The following is a 19,318-nucleotide window of genomic DNA, read 5'->3' as shown; positions in this document are numbered from 1 at the left end:
TTCAAGAGAAAAAGAAAATTTTTAATTCTTAGCTATTAACTCTTCCCCTCAAAAATATCTCAAAAACCTGGGGAAAAACTCTCACACATCTAACAAGTGAAGACTGGCTAAATGAATTACATTAATGCCAAGAATGAAACCATAAAACAAAAAAATGGAAATAACAAAAAAAGAAACATTGAAAGATGCTATACGACTTACTGTGAAGCCAAATCAGTGAAATTGTAATCATATTTACACTACAACTATATATTTTTTAAAAAGTAAAGCACTTGGATGAATTTGGAAAGGAACACAAAGTAAATCTTTCTTTTTAAAAAAGTATGATATACTTTGGTACTCTCTCAACTGCTTTAGACACTTTTTGCTTGAGCAAAGTCAAGGGAGGTAAAAGGCAAGGAGGATAGAAATGAGCCCATTCTGCATAAGGCCTAGTGAAATGGAATAATGAGATGATTAAAAAGGGGGACATGGAGAAGACAAACATGTTATAGACACTCTTGGATGCCAAAGCATTTTAAATAAATGGGGAACCACTGAAGATCTTTAAGCAATAAAGTGATGGGACTAGAACCATCCATAAAGTAGATAATTCTGGCAAGCAGTATAGAGAATAAATTAGAATAGAAAGATCAGTTAGGAAAGACAACAAGGGCTAGAATCAGACAGATCTAAGATCAAACTCCATATTACATACAGTCATAAAAAGTCATTTAAATTTTCTGTTCTCAGTTTTATCACTAGTGAAAAAAAAAATTGAAGGAGATTGCACTTAATAAAGTTTCTACTACAAAGCTCTAAATATATAACTAGAAGAAAGCTATTGCAAATAGCCCTAGAGGGCCTTAATTATTAACCCTGAAAATCATGAAGAGAGAGAGATATGGGGACATTGAAGATATGAAATCAAAGATCTTGTAATTGATTTTAAGAGGTGAAACTATATATAAATGCCTCATTTGACAAGGCTTTATCTTTTATCAATCTTCCTAAAAACATATATTGTAAAATCTGCTTTACTGGTGTTGGCTCCATCTCTGGCTCTTTATTTACCTAAAATAAACTCTCTCCTCAAAACTCAGCTCAGATGCCATCTCCCCTACATCTTTCCATTGCTAATGCCTTTTGTTTTCAAATTATCTTGTGTCTAACTTTGTTAATACTTACATTTGCACATGTTGTCTCCTTATAGAGAGAATGTAAACTCCGTTCTCTTTTATCTTTGCATGTGCAATATTTGCAGAATGTATGGCACTTTATGTGTATTAGGTCTCAAAGAATATAATTGATAATCTAAATACATGAGACACAGCCTATTACACAGTACTATTACACTATTACACAATTCTTTGGTATTTCCCATTTTTTATTCTAGAATGATTCTTGAGGATTCTGAGAAAATGGCAGAGTAGGTCAGTAAATTTCAAGCTCTCCAGATTTCCCCCAGAAAAATCAAGAAAACCTGGGGCAGAACAGAGGTTCTCCTTGTACCCAAGGAGATCTGAAGGCAATCCTAGGCTAGGAATTAACCAGCAGAAAGTGCAAATACATCTGGTTTAGCTCTGCACTTCTAGGGACCTCTGGGATTAGCTGGGATTAGTTGTAGTCTCAGCAGAAGTCACAGAATTTTCACCTCTGGGCCAGCATGTGGAGTTGGGAGTCTGAGTCTCAAAAAACTAAGTGAACCTCAGCTGATTAGGAACCCCAACCCCAATGGTGCTGCAGAGAAGCAGCCCTGGGTGAGAAGAAATCAGCACACTGGGAGTGCAGAGGCAGTAGGGTAGGAACATGCTGCTTGCTGGGGGGCATTTAGTTGCAAGATGATGGTTTAGGGTTCCAGATCAGAGGAGAGAGGTGAAGTGAAGCTAGAGGCACCATCCTCCCAGCTCATGATTAGAGGTTTAACATTAATACATTTTTTTTTTTAAAAAAATGAACTAGAAAAGAACCCAACCACAGAAACTTACAATGGGAACAGAAGACCGAGGGGTTCATTTTCAGAGGACAGTGAAAATTTTCAGAGGACAGAAAAAAATCTTCTTCTACCCCAAAGAGTAACTTTATAAGTGACTCCCTGCCCAGAAAAAAACTTATAGAAGAACTCAAAAAAGAATTTAAAAATCAAATAAGACATATTAAGGAAAAAATAAAAACAAAAACCATCCAAGAAAAACAAAAAGATTATGGGGAAAAAAAAGTTACCCAACTAAAAAAAGAGATAGTCTCAAAGACAAAAATAGGTCTTTGAAAATCAGAACTGGGCAAGGAAAAACCAGTGAAGCTATAAGAGACCAAGAAATAACTAAATAATATAAAAAATGAAAAAATAGAACAGAATAATATCTTAAGAAAAACAAAAAACCTGGAGAATAGATCAAGAGGACAAAATATAAGAATAATTAGACCACCTGAAAGCTGTGACCAAAAAAAAAAACAAAAAACAATCTTGACACAATAATGAAAGAAATAATCCAAGAACATTGTCCTGGAGTGACAGAACATGTGGGGAAAGTAGAAATAATAAAAATTCACCAATTACTATACTTCAAAAAGACGCTTGTGGAAAACACATAGGAATATTATTACCAAATGTCCAAACCCCCAAATCAAAGAGAAAAATCTTGCAAAATACAAGAAAAAAAATTCAAATATGCTGGAGTTGCAATTAGAATTAACTGTACAAGACTTATATACAAACAAAAAGCATCAGCAACAAAGAAGGATCTGGAAAGGTGTAGGAGGGGTATCATCGGAGCTGAGTTTTGAAAATATCATCTATAAGAAAGAAAAAAAGTGGACATTCAATGAACTTGCAGATTTCCAGAACTTTCTTTCAACCAAACCATAACTCAATAGAAAATTGACTACATAAGAGTCAATAGCAAAGATCAATTTCAAGGAAATTAACATGGACAAATTATTTATGTACTTTACATGGAAATGTTTATCATATGTTTAAGACTAACATCAGCAACTGGGCAGCTCAAAAGAAAGAGTGGGGCAGAGTTAAGGTAAAAATAGTAATTATTTTATTACAAATGAACTGTGGAAAAAGAACAGACACAGAAGACATTAACAAGGCTCATAGTTCTGAAAAACAGCTCACATCAGGAATGGGTTAAACGGTATAGCACCCTCTAAAATCTATTAAGAAATAAGGGGGGAGGGATGGGTGGAAGGGAAAGCAAAGGGTGAGGGAAGAAGACAAGGGAGGGAATCTATGGGTAAGGGAGGTTAAGTAATAGCAAAGCAAAGAGATTTCCCCCCCCCCCCCCCACCTTCAGCCCTGTGAACACTATGGGGAGTAGGGTAGTGTGGAAAATTCTGGGCCCTGGGTAAAGCATGAACAGAAGAGTGGATTATCTGGTCACAGAAGAAGAGATCAACCTCTTCAAGGGATCCTCAGGGCTGGGCTTCAACATAATGGAGGGACAGATTAACAATATATCCAATGATACTGGCATCTACGTCAGCTGAATCAATGAGGAGGGGATGGTTGGTTCCAGAAGGGCGATGAAAGTGGATGGTGAAGACTTGAAGAATTTACTGCTGTGAATCTCTTCTGAAATGCCAATTATGCCATGTCACTCAAAGTGCAATTGATAGGATATGCAAGTGCAGAATGGGCCCTTGGGTCATCAAGGGGAAGGGGTACCAAGTGGTACCCCCAGTTGCCATGATGCTGGTGCCATTGTGTGCCATGGAAGTGGCCTGGTCCATCATGAGATATCAGCAGTGGCTGTGATAAAAGTTTGTTCCCCTCTAGTGCAATCTGATGAAGATCTCACTTTCCCCTTCTCTCTGTCTACCCATCTACTTATTACAATGACCATATGAATGGACAAAAAGAAAAAAAAAATTAAAGCAAAGAGTTAGCAAGGATAGGAAAGATGTGTGAGTATGTGGGGAAGGAAAAGAAATGTGTTTATGTGTGTATATGTATGCATTTATCTATATATGTATACATAAATATATCCTTATATAACTATCTAGAATGATTTTCCCACATTGCTTTCGTCATCCTGACATGCCTATTTTTGCAATGAAGTCACAGAAGTATCAAAGTATACATAAATACTAAAATGAATCTGCCATCTCTTCGACCTGCAGTTCCCCTCTGATGACAAAAGATTACAACTTAATACATGCCTGTCCATTTTGTGCAATTATTGTCCATGTCCCCTCCTAAATTTTTCAAAGGGAATAAATATACCCAACAGGGCCTCCTCACTTCTTCCTGAAATCACAAGGGCACATATATATATGTAATACACTCAATCTGTTTATCTGCTGTCTCTTGCCAGCTGATCAATCCACCTTTTTTTAATCTTCTATTTCCCTGATATCTTTTCTGTCCTTTGAAGATCTTCAACTGTGATATACCACAGCCTGCTGACATTTACAGCGGCCCTCTCAAAGCCAAACACCACCATAAGAATTAAAGATATTAAGTCTTCCCTTGATTCTTGGATGGATCAAGGGATCATGTACATGGAACATTATATATAATAACAGACTTTTATAATAAGTTGAAAAGTTTTAAAGAATCAGTTTATTTTCCCTCTTTTCTATTCTTTAAGAAATAGTTAAAAGGATGAAAGAAAATATTAGAAAATGTATGTAACAAAGGCTATCAATAAAAATTTCTTTTCAAATAAAAAAGTTGGGCCTATTTGGGGCAAAATTTAAGTTTTAAGATCACTAAAGTTTGAAATTTGGCCCAATATTTCTCCTGTGCAATTCTGAGCCCAACTTACCTTTTTTTGTACCTTGTATCAGAAAGTGCAATTCATACTAATGAAGGCTTTCTATAAGTTGTTCATCTATATGCAACATCATAACCTGCTTTGGACAGAAGATTTAAGTAGCATGAATAACATTCTTTATCTAGTTGGTCTTTTCTGCAGCTAATCAGGCCAATTTCTTAAGTAGATCTCCCTTCCAAAAGACATTGCAATAGTCCAGAGCTTGATGCAATCACTGTCATGCACTAACAAGAGCATCTGGAGGATGTGTCCTTCAATCTGGACACATAGCTGGATCTCCTTCAATACATCAATGAACTCCTTATTTATATATACTTCTCCCCATTTTATTCCTCATTTGATTTTTATTTTCACTCAATGAAGGTCTCATCTGTTATAACATTCAAAGGTTGAATGACTCCGATATGTGAATGATAGACACTATATTGGAAGCAAGAATTTAAATACCACTTTTTCTACCAAATCACAAATGCTTTTTTATAATTAACAAATGAGCACAATGTCCTATATTCTCTACATCTTCTAAGTAATCGTGCAATGATAAAAATATAGTTTACTATGGAAAATCACATGTTAAAGTCTGACTACTCTTGATTAATATCCTCCTCCATCCTTAAGGATTCCTCTTGATTAATATCCTTCTCCTTCCTTAAGAATTCCCCTCAATGTATACATTGATGTCTCAAAAACTGAATAAACAGACATGGCAACTAAGTGATATAATGGATATCCTAAATTAAAACCCAATCACAGGTACTTAAATACTCTGGGCAAGTCACTTAACTTAGTCTGTTTTCCATTCCCAGTGTAAAATGCGGATACAGTAACACTTACTGTGGTGAAAATCAAGAGAGATATTTGTAGAGCAATTAGAAGAATTCATGGCACATAGTGGTGCTTAATAAATGTTTCTTCTTCTGCCCATTGTTTATTCTCTCCTGGAGAGAGTACTAGGAGTCAAGAAGACTTGAGATCAAATTCTGCAATAGATACTTATTGTATCTAGTACTGCCTGTGAAATTCTGAGCAAAACACTTAAAATTCTCTCAACTTCATTTTCCTCATCTGTACATCATGGAGGCTAAACTCAATTTGATTCCTTTCAGTTCTAAATCTATTATCTAATTATAAGAAAGGACATGGGTTAGTAATTGATATTCTCTCAGTTGTCTTTTTTAGATATTATTAATAACATTCAAGATTTTTCCCCCTACACTGTTGGTATTGTTTCCCTCCTTTGGATATCTTCTGAGAATCTCTTAACTGTGTCACTTCTAACACACCAAGCTTTCATATACTTTGTCGAATCCAACTATTTTTAATTAGTTCTCATTTTACCAATTCTAAAAATATATCTAGAACTACAGTGTTACAATACAATTGTGGCAGTTCTACCATATTTGAAGGTGAAAAAAATTTGCTGATTTCAGTTTTCTTTTATTTGTTGTCATCCTCCTTCCATTTCTAATCTTAAATATTCTGGGGATGATTGCTTAATGATTACCCTCTACTACTTCTTTCAGCTTTATGAAGCTAACAAGTTAACTCATCATTTTCCACAATTCTTCTTCGTAAGATTTTACACACAAACTAGTATACAAAGTAAATAGTGTTGGCTTTGGCTATCTCTTTTCACTTGGCAAGCAAGTCAAGTGTTTACTAACTTAAAAGTGTTTTCAAGAAAGGCTTTTTTAATTTCCCTTATCATGGTAACTGATTTATATTGTTCAATTAAACAACTGTATAAAATTATAATCATTACTGCCAAACTTAAGGAATTCATCATAAATTTCTCTACCTCTTTATCCTCTGCAACCAATAAGCTAGAAAGACATTCCATAGCATACTTTTCCCAAATATTTTTCAGGAGCACTGTCACCTTGTATAATCTTGTATAAGATGACCAAGTATCATATGAAATGTTTCTTGAAGCTTCTGGTCATATAATAAAACCAAGTCTGCTAAGTAGATTTCCTTCAAGACAGTGGCAAACACCTTTGGTGAATATATTTTTTCCTGTTTGATGCCTCTTTGGATCTTCAGGACAACCTGTAAGCTATTTTTTCATTTTCATTTCTGTCTTTAAGGTTTAATTTATGGTAAAAATGCTGAAATTTATAGAATTTGGTTTTTCCAATCAACAAACATTTATTAAGTTTCAACTATGTGCCACACACATACACTGTTCTACTAACATCTTTACTTATTTATCTCTCCACAAGGATCATACATTTACAGTATCCACACTACATAATGGTAAATTACTATCGCTCTAGCAGAAGTCAACCCATTACAATACTAGATGTATGTAAATAGCACTGAAGAAGGAAAAGCTGCTGGCCTTGGCTTAGTGATTAAAAGTTATACAGGTGTAAAAGTACTGAAGGGTCAATTCTAAAGGCAGCTGGTGATATAAAGACTCATTTTTTAAAGAGTAAAAACCAGTAGAGTTGAACAGAACACGCAAAGGCCTTAAGACAGAAGACCTGGTTCAAATGCCAGCTCTGGACTAAAGAGCTATCTGGACTAAGGAGATATGAGAGTTGAGCAAGTCATTTTCATCCCTGCCACCCATCCTTCCCCCCCTCCCATCTTGTCCATTTCCCCATCTTTTAAGTTTCTAATCTTATGAACCACAAACTTATATGCCCACATACACTCAAGATCATTGAAGGGGGCATTTAAAAAAAGGAAAACAAGCTTTCAAAAGGCAACCAGTCTTTAATGCCATATAACTGACTAAAAGCTGTAAGGAATATAAGATAACCACTTCCAAAAAAAAAAAAAACAATTTAGTAGAGCAACATGGCTATTTTAAATTTCAGGTTCTTCCTCAACAAGTTTATCATTCATGTATATTTGAAAATAAGACAAGATTTCTTGAAATCTATTTCTTGAAATATGACAGCGATCATTTATATCAAATGAGGCATCAAACAGGAAAAAATGTATTCACCAAAGGTGTTTGCCACTGTCTTGAAGGAAATCTAATGCAGTCTAAACTAAAGAGGAATTCCCTGAAATCCTGCAATGCTCCTATTTGCAGATGACAATTATATTAAGTCAAAGAACAACAGTGAGCTTGCTGAATAGGATCCATAATCACTTATTAAGAATATCCAGGAAAAATCAAGTGCATAAAGAACACTGGTCTAGACTATAGTTATCATATTGGATGAATAGTCCCATCATCATATCAACCTTAGTCAGACAATGTAAATAGCCAATAAGTGAAGCTCAAAAATAGAAGTAAAGAATGTATTTACCTTCTGGGAAAAAAGGTAAAGTTACTTTTAATTTTGTTTTGTTTTAATTTTCCCCAGCTTCTCCCTCTAAGACAGACTTAACTTCTTAATACTAACATTCTTCCTGTGTTGTTTGAAAAACTTAAACTGAGGCATACCCAAAGGGAAATGGGGGAGGTGATGGGTGAATTTAAATAGGGTGCAATATTATAAGCAAGGAATTACTAAGAAAAAGCAGTATAAAATATTAAATCAAAGAAAACAGGGGGAGGGGGAGAAGCAGCGAGAATGGGCTAGTCACATGGCAAGCAAGAATAAGAAATAACCAAAGGATAGCCTCTGTATAGCACTATGTGCTTTTAATATTAAGAGAAAATCAGGGGGCAGCTGTGGCAGTGAATAGAGCACCAGCCCTGAAGTCAAGAGGACTTGAGTTCAGATCTGGTCTCAGATACTTAACACTTCCTAGTTGTATGACTTTGAGCAAGTCACTTAACCCCAATCGCCTCAGCAAAAAAGAGAGGGAGGGAGATAAAGAGAGAGAGAGAGAGAGAGAGAGAAAATCAGCCTACAGAATGCTGAGTGGAGTTACCACAGCAAATTTAAAACAAGTCACAGATGTCATACAACATGTGGTCAGGCACCTGCTTTCCTGGTCAGAAAACCTACAGTCTCTCACATTCATTTAAAGTATACATAATGCTTAAATAAGTTTTTTAAAAAAACGTTATATTTCCTCCATTTGAGTAATCCATAAATGGTCCAATCTGGGGGTTTATATTCAAAATTCACTCCATGTTGGAAATCAGCAAGGCACTAAGAGTCAACAAACTGTGGTCATAGGGCCAAATGTAACAACAAAAAGATCTTCAAGTTAACATTTTTAAATATACTAAAAGTTTACTCGAAGATGTAAAAATAGACTTCTAAACAGTACAAAAATAAGCAGCTTATCCCTGGATTAGATTTGGGGTAGTTAGGTGACATAGTGGACAGAGGACTGGATTTGGAATCAGACAGACTCATCTTCATGAGTTCAAACCCAGTCTCAGCAACTGTGTGAACCTAAGCAAGTCACTTAATCCAGTTTGCCTTAATTTCCTCATCTATAAAATAAGCTGGAGAAAGAAATGACAAATCATTACTATTTCTTTTCCAAGAAAACACTAAATGGGATCATGAAGATTTGAACACAATTACAAAAACAAAACTGGATCGGGTTTAAAGTTTACTGGCATTTCCTATATATATTTTATTTATAAGTTTTTAAAAATTCTAATTGTTAATTCAATAAATTCCTAACTCTTATGGTTTGTAATACCCAATCTACCCTGAATAATTCCCATTATCTCATACTGTCCAAACACATCAAAAGCCTCTAAAAACAATTACTTCTAACTAAAAAAAAAAAAAAGACTTCCCATTCAAAATAACTGCAAAATGCATAAAATACATGGGACTCATTCTATGGAAGCAAACTTTATTTGTATAGACTCAATTACAAAATGTTCTTTAAAAGAAATAAAGAATAAGGCAGAGCTATTAATAAAATAAAAATAAAAATACTATCAAAGTTGATTTATAGATATAATGGTAGAGCAATCAAATTTATCAAAATGATACTTTATACAGAGAAATAAAATAATAAATTCATCTGGAAAAACAAAAAAATCTTACATCATCAAGAGAAATAAAGGAGAAAAATTAGGAATGAAGATGGAGTAGTACTTCAAGACCTGAAATTATTTTAAAAAGCACTAACTATCAGCATTATTTATTAATGGCTAAAAAACAGAAAAGAATCAACAAAATAGGCCAGAAAAGGAAGAATCAAGAATAACAACAATCAAGAAAACCAAGAGCTCAGTGTTCAATAAATCTTAAAATATAAATTATGTAAGAGAAAACTCCATATTTGATAAAGACTAAGAAAATTAGAAAGCAGTATGGCAAAAATTGGGACTGAGACAAGTATTTTATACCACATTCTACAATAAAGTCATAATCTAAATATCAAAGATCATATCACAAAAAAAGAGAAAATCCTACTTTTAATATATAAAATCCTACTTTTAATAGATAATTTTTATAAACAATTTTAAAAATATTTTTTTTAATTTTAAGTTCCAAATCCTCTTCCCTCACTGTCCAACTTTCCCCACACCTTGAGAAAGACAAGCAATTTGGTGCAGAAAATAATATACTTTTAAAAGAGAAAAATCATATGTCTTTCACATCTATGAATGTGGAGTGAATTTTTTTTTATTTTTATTTTTTAAAAAAATAGAAAAAAGAAAAACAGAAAAGGGAAACAAAACAGAACACTGTCAAGTACCCAGCAGATCATGAAGGATTCAAAATATCTAATAAATTATCATTTCAAGCAAGGATACATAATAGTAGCAGAAATCAATTCATGAGTGTCCATCTTTTCTTTGCTTCCTTGTAGATTATTATTCTTTTGTTCTCTGTTGTGTACTTTTTTTTTTTTTACTTTAATTCTTTTTTCCCTTTCATTCCCTCCCACCTCTCCCCAAGCAGGCTATAGTTAAGCACAGATATATGTTATATACATATATAGATATATATATATACAACACACACCTCAAACATCCCAGGTCCCATGCACATACATATACATTCACACCCACCCACATAAATATATATCTACATATATACTCCTACACAGAGTAACATTCATGCTCGTGCACATTTGCTCATATGTAAACATGCATCTAAAACAATATTAGTATGGCTGACATATAATAAAGATTCAATCAAGAGAGAAATCTACAAGTTTGACTTTGTCTAAGATCAATGATTACTAGCCATACATTTTTTTCCCTAATAAATTCTACTTCTGACCCTTGTTGTATGTAGTGTTATGTGTATCTCTTTTTTTCTATCCCGGCTAACTCTTCTGCTTTAATTTCTGCTGCTTAACTTGCCTTGCTATGTGGAGTGAATTCTTAACCAGACTAAGAACGTTAAAAATTATAAAGACAAATTTTTATTATGTAAAACTGAAAAACTTTTGTGTACACAATTAAAGTATCTAAGATATAACAAAAGAAAAAAAAATCTTTGTTTTAAATGTTTGTGCTAAGAGTTTGACCTCAAAATACATGAACAGCTAAAAGAAATGTATCACTTCAACAGAGAAGTGATGAGTCAGATAATAAGCATTTATTAAGCTCCTATTATGTATGTGCCAGGCTGTGTGTTAGGGATACAAAGAAAAGCAAAAGACAGTCTCTTTTCTTAAGGAATCTAGGAAAGAGCATGCAAACAATTAAGCACAATCTATATACAGGATAAATCAAAATAATCAACAAAATGAAAGGGAATTTGCAAAGCTTTCTTGCAGAAGGTAGAATATTAGCTGCTACTTCAGTAAAGGGAAGGAAGCAGAGGTGAGGAGGAAAGCATTCCGAGCATAGAAGTAGTGAAAATGCTCAGTCAGGAGTATCTTGTTTATGTAACAGCAAGGAGGACAATATCACTGGATAAAAGATTACATGAAGGGGTAAAAGAAGGCTGGAAAAGTAGAGGAAGGAGGCAGGCTATAAAGGGCTTTAAATACAATATAGAAAATTTTATATTTGATCATCAGTCATTATAACTGATTGAGAGAAAGGGAGGCAAAAAGAAGGACAACACAGCCAGACTTGCACTTTAGAAAGATCATGTTACACTTGAGTGGAAGATGGATCAGAATAGGGAAAGATTTTTGGTAAAGAGACCAATTAGTAAATTATTCTAATAGTCCACATCTCAGGTAATAAGGGCCTGGCACTAGGGTGGTGGAAGTGTTAGAAAAAAGGAGGCAAAGCATGCAAGAGATATCATAAAAGTAATTTGTAATTATGAGAACAGAATGACTAAAATGTCCATAACCTTTGACTCAAAGATTCCATTGATAGACACACACACACATACATACATGTATATATGCATATGTGTACATATGTATAAAATAATATATGCACGTGTGTATATATATTTTTTTACCCCAAAGAGGTTAAAGATAAAAATGCTATCACTTTCTGAAGTACCAAACTACTACCAAAAAAGTAGATGTTCATCTACTGAGGAATGGCTAAACCAGGTATGGTACAAAAACTTAACAGAATGTTACTGTGCTATTAAAAAAAATTATGTACTTAACATGTATGGGACGACCTGCCATCTAAGGGAGGGGTTGGAGGGAAGGAGGGAAAAAGATGAAACAGAAGTTTTTGCAAGGGTCAATGTTGAAAAATTACCCGTGCATATGTTTTGTATATAAAAAGCTATAATAATAAAAAATATATATGTATACAGAGAAGCCTGGGAAGATTTATATGAATTGTTACAAAATGAAGTATAAGACCAAGGAAACAACATACATAAAACCAATATAAATGGAAAGAAAACAACAGATGAAACTGAATACTGTAAAGTTATGAACCAAGACTGGTCTCAAAAAGAAATATAAAAAGATTGCTCTCTTCTTTCCTCAGAAACATGGGAGACTATGAGTGGGGAACAATGTAAATGTCAGAGATGACAAATGCATTGCTAAGTTTTTCTGAATTGTTTTTTTTTTCTCTTTTATTCTTTGTAGAACAGGCAAGGAGAGGGCAGTCTACTGTGAAATACAGGTAACAAAAAACAAAAGGTGAATAAAAACACATTTAAAAAACAAGGGATGGATCACTGACATTTGAAAAAAAAATTATTTTTTGTTTTTATTTCACTCATTTCTACATCCCTTTCCTCCTTTTAAAAAAACAAAAAGCGCTAGCTTCCCCATTTAGGCTCTAAAACAAAATGAAAAAGACAGGATAAATGAAAATCCTATTTCAGAACTAAAGTAAATGCTTTATCTTGTCTGTCCTTTCAAAAAAAAAATAAAATGTCTAATTACAAATTTTAAAATTTCTTTTCATCTAATTCTTTCATTTCAAAATGTAGAAGAGGAACTTACATGCACAAATACACGGCACATAGGTACTAGAGAGGTGCTATCAATGCTGGATAGGATGAAAAGAGGAAAAAGAAAGAAAAGAAAGAAAGAAAGAAAAAGTAAATGAAGTCAAAAACACACAAGTCAAAGATAGAAGTGAACATGGCCTGGAAAATTAATAAGATTTCAATAGGCAGGGGTACATTAAGGACCAAAGAAATTTTTGGTTAGGAAACAACAAAGAATAAAGGTTTGGAGATGGAAAGTAGAACATATTTGGGGACTGGTAAATATAGGCAATACAGTTAACTATTAGCATAACATACAGTTGGCTAGAACCAGATTATGAAGAATCTTGACTAAAGCTAAGAGGTTTGAACTTTATTCAATAGTAGGAGTCACTGAAGCTTTTTAAAGAGAATGAATATAACTATGCTTTTGGAAAATGACTCTAGCAATAGTTGCCAGAATTGGAAGAAGAAATAACTAGAGATCAGGTTATAGTAATAGTGCAACTTAAAATTAGGTGGAATCTGAACTAGGCAGCAAAAAAATAAATAAATTCAAGATAATGTGCAGAAAAGATTCTGTATAGGATATGGCAATTAACTGGACTGAGAATGAGGTAGAGACAACAAGGAGACAAAAGGAAAAGTCAAAACAAATTCAAATTTGTGGACCCAAGTGAGTAGGAAACTGACATTCTTTATTACCAAATACCTAAGTAAGAATAAATGTGTATAATGGAATGCTGTAAGAAATGACAAGCAAGATTTCAGAAAAACCTAGAAAAACTTAACATGCACTGATGCTGCATGAAGTGAGCAGAAAAACCAGGAGAACATTGTACACAGTAATAGCAACATTGTGTGATGATCAACTATGATAGATTTAGTTCTTCTCAGCAATACAGTGATGCAAGACAATTCCAAAAGGCTCGATGGAACATGCTATCTACATCCAGAGAAAGAATTTGTCTGAATGCAGATTGAAGCATACTATTTTCACTTTTTAATTTTTTCTTATTTTTTCCTTTTGTTTTGATTCTTCTTTCATAACATGACTAATGTAGAAATACGTTTAATACATTTATACACGTATTACCTATATCAGATTGCTTTGTTATCTTGGAGGGGGAAGGAATGAGTGATGAAAAATTTAGAACTCAAAATCTTATAAAAAATGAATGTTGAAAACTATCTTTACATGTAATTGGAAAAAAATAAATACCATTAAGTGAAGGGAAAATGAATTGTGCGGACAATAAATAAATAATAAATAAGCTCAATTTTGGGAAACTTGAATTAGAAGCTAGAGGAAAACCCAACTGTCCACAATCAGATATATATAGTCTTAAAACATGAAGAAAAAGGTCTTAGTTGAAGATTAAGAATTGAAGTCACTTGCATAGAGGTTCTTGAAATTGTAGAGGCAAATGGCATCAACAAGAACATGTACAGAGTCAATTAGAGAAATTCAGAGATAGTTCTTTTACTGTGCAAACAAAAACAAAGTAGAGAAAATCATCACTGACCCCCCATCCATGCAAGCAAGCAAACAAAAAATCTTAACTCTTCTTCAAAGAGACCTAGAAAATGAACTAAACTGAATCAGGAAATCCAAGGGGAAAAAAAGTGAATGATTTTTCCAGCCCAGTATGGCACAGAAAACAGACAGGTCTGTGGACATGGGATAGGATCTGTCCAGGAGCTAGTAGGTATGAAACATTCCAGCCTAGAGAGTGTGACAATGAACCAGGAGGGGAAAAAGCCCTAGTTCTGGAATAGAGGGGCCTGACCTTGTGTCAGATACAAAAAGATGTACCAAATGACAGCTCTGTTGCTCATACTTTGTTCCAAGTCATAGAATCTAGACAAACTGAAGAAGGGACCTGCACTTAGAGGAAGTAATCCATGGTGGGATCCATGGTGGGGAGAAGAGGAGGCTGAGTTGTGTACAAAACAAAAAACAAGTTCAGAAGCAAGCAGTGGCTCAGATCTCAGGATGTGGAATGGGGTCTCAGTTCCAATTTCTAGCCCAGTCTGAAGTCTGCAGAGGAATAATCAAGGTGGAATCCCAAAAAAACAAGCCTACTAATATGTCTCTTTGAACTAGCAGAACTGTCCAGCTAGCTGATAATAGCTAAGTTCAGTAGTGTCTACTTGTATCCAAACCCAACTAAGGAATCTGCAGAGAATAAAGGGTCAATGTAATTAGACTGTCTGACTTTGCCCTAGATCATACTACTGTGAGAGCACAGAAAGCTTTCAACTCATAAACTTGAGCTTTTCTCAAGATTCTAGAATAACACAATTCTCAATATCTCAAAAAAAGTAACTCTTTCCGCCCCTTCCCATCCCCCCCAAAAGAATGCCAATATAAAGAGCTATCACTGTGATAAGAACACTCAAGACACAGAAGAAAATGACAACAATACCTCAAAGTAAGTGTGGGCTTAAAAGTTCAACTAGTACTCCTTAAGGAACATAGCAAGTTAAAAAGAATTTTTAAATATTTTTACAAATGAAAGCAAAAGAAAAAAAAAAAAAAAAGACAACGGGAAGAGAAGTGAGAGTCTTAGAAAGAGGAATTGAAGGATATTACCAATCTGGCCTAAATAACAAAACTCCTTGAAAATGAGAAAAGATCAAATAGAAGTCAACATTAAAACAAAGTCAAAATACGGAGGGGGGGGGAGGGGATAGAAGAAAATACGAGGTATGTCACAGGAAAAAGAAACGACCTGGAAAAAAGATCCAGGAGAAATTATTTAAGAATAATAATTTTAATAATTTAATAAATAATTTAAGAGAATTAATTTAAGAAATAATTCAAAGTGAATTAAATTAAATCTAATCTCTAGTCTCTGAAAGGCATGCCCCCCCCCCCAAAAATAACCTTAGATGTATTTCAAGAAATCTTAAACGAAAACTCCCCACCTTTCAGAACCAGAGGGTAAAGTAGAAACTGAAAGAATCTGATGAAGTAGAATTCCCAAAAATTTTTCAGGAAACCTCCAGACCACTCCTCAGTTTATCTCACCTTAGGAATGTAGCTATTAGGAGTGCCGTGGCTCAACCTTGGAGAATGTGTGTGAAAGAAAGGGAGTTGGGACTGATATCTTTATTTCCACTAAGCTATCTTTCAAGGATGTCTGGTTTGTCATCCAAAAGTCTTAGAAAGGTATCTCACACTTGGACTCAAATAAAGACTTCTTAGTTTCATGAAATTAAAGGGGTTCGCTGTTAGTGCCCATTACCAAAATTTCCACCAATAATAATACTGACAACCAATCCCATGATGTCATTTACCCTACCTCTGCTCTTTGTTCTATACTCCCTAAATCTCTACAAATTTACCTGTTTGCTCCCTGCTTTTTGCTATCTTCCTTTCTTAGAATTTAGTCCGCTTTTAACTAATGCTCAACAACTAATTATATAATAAAACGTTGCCCCGTGACTCAAATCATCTCAGTTCTCAAATTCTTTTGGGACACCTGTAACATCAGTCCAGAGCCCCAATTTATTTTGGGGGTCTTCTGCATCTCTAAATCTCAATAAATCCTCCCTACAAATAACTCCAAAACTTGTAAGAAAATTATGATCTAAATCCAGAACTTCCAGTCAAAGAAAAAAATACCAAATGGAACTAGAAAGAATTCAAGTACCAAGAAGTCAAAGACTTCAAAGAATCACATGATTCCAAAGTAACAGTCAACATTTATTTAGTGCTTACGATGATATGCCAGGCACTGTGGTAAGTGCTTTAAAATAATTCTCATTTAATCCTCACAATAACCCTGGGAGATAGGTGCCATTATTATCCCCATTTTACAAATGATGAAACTAAGGCAATCAGTAATTAAATGACCTACCTAGCATAACAGAGATAGTGTGTATTTAAGGCTGAATTTAGGACAGGTGTGTTCTACCAACATACTACCAAGCCAAACAAACTTTAAGATATACCAAAAACATTTATAAAAACATCTTTCTAAAGTAGCGAAAGAATAAGAATCTGAGAGGATGCCCATCAATTGGAGAATGATTGAAGAAGTTATGGTACATAAATCTGATGGAATATTGTAAGAAATATTGTAAAGAATGCTATAAGAAAAGATAAAGGGGATAGTTTCAGAGAAAACTGGAAAGAACCATATAAACTAATGGAGAATGATGCAAAAGAACAATTTAAACAATGACAACACTTTAGAGAAGAAGAACTACGAAAGCTTTTGGAATTTTGCCACCTATAATTCCAAAGGATTCAGAGTGCAAAATTAAAGAATAAATCTCTAAAACCTTAAAATACTTTTGTCTATCCTTAATTTGTTTTCATAAATGTGTGTGTATTATTCCAAGTCTTATATATTTGTATATCCTTTCCCTATATCTGTAAATGTCTATGTAGGTAATAAATATAAAAAAATGTGAATGTCATAATCAATGCAAAAATGTGTTTTGACAAAAAATACGTGTAATAAGTGGTTTGTTTCTTTTTCGTTCTCAATTAAGGGTAGGGAAGAGAAGGAAGATTTTTGCTGATTAAAAAAATAAAATGTAAATTAAAAAAAAAATACTGTGTAAAGAAATGTATACCTAAAGCACGTAAACCTATTCCTTTCCTTACTAAACTTTTTGTTTTTTACATCAATCTGTCTCTCTCTTCAAATCTGATGGCCCAAAAAGACCTTTTCATAACAAAATCTTGTCTTTTCCTCCAAACATCTGTGAAGCAAAAACAAAGCTGGGATGTTTGGTAAGAATTCAATGGAAATTTAAGATAAAATAAATAAAGGATATAATAGTTGGCTTTGTCACCAAAATTGCATTTCATGAATTTACATGTCATCCTAGTGCAAGGCTACACTATTCTCTGTATCATTCTAATTTTTGTACATGTGGTGCCAAAGCAAGCACAAAACAACTCTTGAAGTTATGATTCCAGGCCTCTAACTCTTTTTAATAAATAAAGTGCTTTATTTGGTCATTTGACTCATCAGCACTTGCTGGACAAAGGGAATCAATGAAATTTTAATTTTGGTTGCTGGTTGATAGATGGGTTAAAAGTTGAGGGAGAGAAGAGTTTAAATCTAATAGTTTAAATTAATTTTACAGTTTTCCTGAATTTTAACTATTCTGGCTAAAAGAAAACCAATTGTACCTCCTGTTAATTGATCTAATTAAGAACCTAGTTACTCTGAAATACTTCATGGAAGGCAAACAATTTTTTTCTTTTCCCATATGTCACAATACAGGCTGAGAATCTGAAAATGACTAAGTTGGTCAAAAATATTTATTGGACACTTAATGCATAAGTTTTAAACTAGATAGTCTCTTCAAAAGTTTCCCAATCTATTTAGCAAGAAAGATCTGATTATATATATTTAATATATAAAAACAAATACTCATAAGAATCATGAGACTAAATCACATGTAACAATTGGGCTTAAATATCTTCATTTATAAAATCAGATTGGACTTTTACATTCTTAGAATTCCCTCCAGCACTAATATCATATGATTCTATGGACTAACTATAACTGTGAAAAAGATCAAAATATAAATGCTAATTAACTGAGAAGACAAAAAGTAGAGGTTAGAGAAGCCATGCAATCAAATATTTACTATGTGCAAGGCAATGAACTGTGTCTAGTCAGATAAGGTTGAAAAAGCTGCATGGAAGAAGTAAATCTTCAACAGATCTAAAAGAAGAAAAAGACATAGCTTGGCCAAAGAAAATTAAGTAGAAATTTTTCCAGAGAAATTGAGTGATGGTTACATGAGAAAAGTAGGTAACTTTATGAAGGCAACCAGACAATATCTATAATTCATTTACATATACAAATATTTGTATGTACACACACAAATTTGTATATACACACAAATACATATTGTTTTGCATTTTTCTTGTAAAAGAAGTAGTATTGCTTCAGTAATTATGAATCTAAATGTCACTGATGTGATTATTTCCCCTTATCAGTATAGATCAAAAAATGCCTGTGTTTTTTCAATCTATGTCTGCCCATGAACAATAAAAAGAGTTGTCCAATATTCATACTGTATGTAAGTACACCTCTAGGTTCTTTTTAAAATATACTATGGACACCAATGGAAACTCCACCTGAAGCTCCAGGAAGGGAAGAGAAACATTTGGATTTCCCCTGCCTTGAGTTTGCAAAGTTAGAATAGAAAATACAATCCAGAATGCCTAAGACCATATGGGCATTGTATCTAAAAGCTCCTGCTGAATTAAAGTTTAAATTATTGTAAGTAGCAGTAGAAAGGCATTGTGAGCCAAAATGATCTACAACCCCCTCAAAAAAATGTTAAGGACGTAACAAATGACCAACAGGCCAG

At 33.7% G+C, this 19,318-nt stretch overlaps 1 protein-coding gene and 1 pseudogene across 6 annotated transcripts in view; both read right to left on the bottom strand.

Annotated features, from left to right (window-relative positions):
- The window catches only part of ILRUN (inflammation and lipid regulator with UBA-like and NBR1-like domains), a 142,473-nt gene that overhangs the window by 110,930 nt on the left and 12,225 nt on the right, over positions 1 to 19,318 (bottom strand). The gene's annotated exons all lie outside the window — the stretch shown is intronic.
- On the bottom strand, positions 17,781 to 17,878 carry LOC111720917 (annotated as a pseudogene).

This window comes from Sarcophilus harrisii, chromosome 4, assembly GCF_902635505.1.
Source record: "Sarcophilus harrisii chromosome 4, mSarHar1.11, whole genome shotgun sequence".
Lineage (NCBI taxonomy): Eukaryota > Metazoa > Chordata > Mammalia > Dasyuromorphia > Dasyuridae > Sarcophilus > Sarcophilus harrisii.
This window is presented reverse-complemented; position numbering and strand designations above follow the sequence as displayed.